Source organism: Chinchilla lanigera, unplaced genomic scaffold (assembly GCF_000276665.1).
Source record: "Chinchilla lanigera isolate Chin_1 unplaced genomic scaffold, ChiLan1.0 scaffold00123, whole genome shotgun sequence".
NCBI lineage: Eukaryota > Metazoa > Chordata > Mammalia > Rodentia > Chinchillidae > Chinchilla > Chinchilla lanigera.
Genome location: NW_004955524.1, coordinates 2,746,239 through 2,749,438, shown reverse-complemented (window position 1 = coordinate 2,749,438; position 3,200 = coordinate 2,746,239).

Below are 3,200 nucleotides of genomic sequence, written 5' to 3'. Positions count from 1 at the left end.
TTTCAAAGTAGTTGCTCAGATTACCACATATAAGCAAGTAAAATTGATCAAACAATATAAGCACTAACTGTTCCTTTCAATGAATCAATAGAAATTAGTAGTACAATTATATTAGCTATTTTGTCTCTCTCTCTCTCTCTCTCTCTCTCTCTCTCTTTCTCTCTTTCTCTCTTTCTTCCTTTCTTCCTTTCTCTTTCTGTATTGAGAATTGAATGCAGGGCCTTGACACTGAGCTCCACCCCCAGCCCTTTTTTAATTTTTATTTTGAGACAGGGTCTTGCTAAGTTGTTCAGGCAGGGCTACAATTTGTGATCTTCCTGCCTCAGCCTCACCGGTTGCTGGGATCATGGGTGTGCACCACTGTGCCCAGCTGCCACTTTCATAACAGAATTGAGGTTAAATCTGTTCCCCCAAATAAATGTGAGGGAAAGCAGGGCCCTGAGCCCAGGTCTGAGAGGATAGTCCCTTCTGTGGCCTTTGGGCCACCAGAGTGTCACTAGCAGAGATAAGAAGGGAGTGGGGTCTGATTCTCCAGCAGTCAGTATCACTGCGACTCAACCCAGGGGACACTGTTAGGTCTGCTCCTGAGTGCTTAGTAAGCACCCACATTTGTTAGAGGCCTTCCTCGGGTGCACCTGCCTGGGAGCCAGGCAGGAACAGAGGACAGAGGCTTTGGACAGCATTTATTGAGAGAAGACAATCAGGAAGCCCGTGAGCCACGCCTGGGGGGGCGCTGAGGAGGATGTGATCAGGAGCATGGTGTGTGCAAAGGTCCTGAGGTCGGTGTGTGCTGGGCACAACGCTGAGCATGTGTGTGTGGCTGGCGCAGTTCAGGAGGGCATAGGGAGCCATGCAGCAACATCCACAGGCCAGGCGCCAGGCATCTGTGGGCCCCAGCAGGGGATCCAGACTTTGCATTCAGAGTACTGAGGAGCCACAGAACACCTCAGAGCAGGGAGAGGCATCCACTGGGTGCTGACCTCATACACAGCGGACATACAGGGCTGGAGTCCTGCTCTGTGTCACTCTGGCCGTGGTGCCAGGGCCTGAGACACCTCCTGAGAGGGCTTCCTGCTGGGCGTATGCATGTTTGGCATGTCAGGCGGACGGTGGAGAAATGCTCTCGGGGGCACGACTGAAGCAGCCCGGCCTCAGGATGCGCAGGAGCCAGGGCAGAAGGAGGCATCAATGGCTTTACTGAAAAACGATGAAGACTGCGGCTGGTATGAGGCTCAGGGTCGGGCACCTGGCTGTCATGCTTGAGGTCCTGGGGTCCACCCTAGCACTGAAAAGAAAAACATTAACGCACGTGGTGGCGTGCTCCTGAAATCCCAGCTCTTGGAAGGCTGAGGCAGGAGAATGTTTGCGAGCTCCAGACCAGCCTGGGCTACAAAGTGAGCTCAAGGCCAGCCTGATCTGCATAGCGAGACCCTGGCTCAAATGGAGAAATAAATAAATAAATAAATAAATAAATGAACAACATTCACCAGAAGTGTGATCCAGGCTTGTAATCCCAGCCACGTAGGAGGCTGAGGCAGGAGCATTGCAAATCCAAGGCCAGTCTGGGCAGTTCAGTGAGACCTTGTCTCTAATAAAATGCAAAGGGTTAGGGTCAGCCGCTGAGAGGGGCCTCAGGGAGCTGGCTCTGCCCTGGGGGACACTGTGATCCAGCTGGGGCCCCCGTGTCCCGGACAGACCTCGTGTCTTGGCCACAGCGGTTCCAAGCCACGCCCGTGGACCCCTGCACGCCCGGCCGCCTGCCACCTGTGAGGTCTCGGTAGTGCGGCAGCGTCCCCGGGAGGGCCCAGGAGACCAGCCTAAGGGACTGTACCAGGGGCCGACGCCACTGGGATGGGCTCCGTGGGACTCTGTGGTCACGGGAGGTGTGTGACGAGAGGGCCAGGGTCCAAGACCCGCCTTCCCCTCCCCACTCGGGTGTCCCCTGCCGCCCCCCCACCGTCCGCCCCGTCCACCCTCCATCGACTCCTGTCCACCCACCTGCCGCCCCCCACCCTCTCGCGGGCCTTTTGATAAGTCACAAGGCAGCTCACCCCCACCCCCGAGGGAGATTTAAGCTCTTCTATTAACTCCTTAATAAAAACTCCTTCCTCTTCACCTGCTCCCCTCCAGATCCCCTTGACAAAAGCCAACCTCGCCCTCATCTGCCTTGGCAGAACCAGAATTTCAGCTCTGACAAACGACGCCCCTCTGCTCGGGCTGTTCTGGCCCGTGGACACCCCCTCCCAAAAAATGTCCTGGCCCACAGACACCGTCCCTGAAAGTTAGCTTAAAAACCCCCTGCTTTGCTCAGCTCGGGCTGTCCTGGTCCGCTGGGCCGCCGTATCGCTCCCCCCAATAAAGACTCCTCTGGCGTCAGAAGGTCTGGTCTGGTTCAGCGTGGGTCTCCGCCCGAGCGATCATATCACCTTCACCCCAGCCCTACTGCCGCCCTCATCCCCTTCCCCCACCCTCCCTGCCCTGTGCTCCCCTCCGACCCTTGTCCCTCGTCCTCTCTGCAGCAGGCCGCCTCCATCTCACCGAGGGCGTTTCTCCTCCCTCCTTCTTTCCTTTCTCCCTCCCTCCCTCCGTGGCTCTGCCCATGGCCCCCAGGCAGGGGTGGCAGGGCTGGCAAGAAGCCAGCAGTGTCTGCCTGAGGCCCAGGGACAAGAGTCACACCCCTGCCCATTTTATTTTTTATTTTTATTTTTGTTTTTTTTTGGTTTTGGTTTTTTTCCGGTACCGGGAATCGAACTCATGACCTTGCGCTTGCCAGACAGGTGCTGTGCTGCTGAGCTAAATCCCCAGCCCCTTATTTTTTATTTTGAGATAGGGTCATGCTAAGGTTCCAAAGGTAGGTTTGAATTTGAGATCATCCTGTCTCAGCCTTGTGTGTGGCTGGGATTACAGGCATGTACCACCACACTGGCTTTTTCTTTTCCTTTCTTTGCTTTTTTTATCTTTTTGAGACAGAGTCTCGGATGCAGTTCAGGCTGGCTTTGAGCTCACTTTGTAGCCAAGGCTGGTCTCAAACTCACAAGGATCCTCCTGCCTCAACCTCCCAAGTGCTGGGATTACAGGCTTGCACTACCATGCCCAGATTCTTTTTTCTTTTCTTTTCTTTTTTCTTTTCTTTTCTTTTCTTCCTTTCTTTTCCTTTCTCTTCCTCCCTCCCCCTTTCTTTGTTGTTTTTTTTTTTTTTT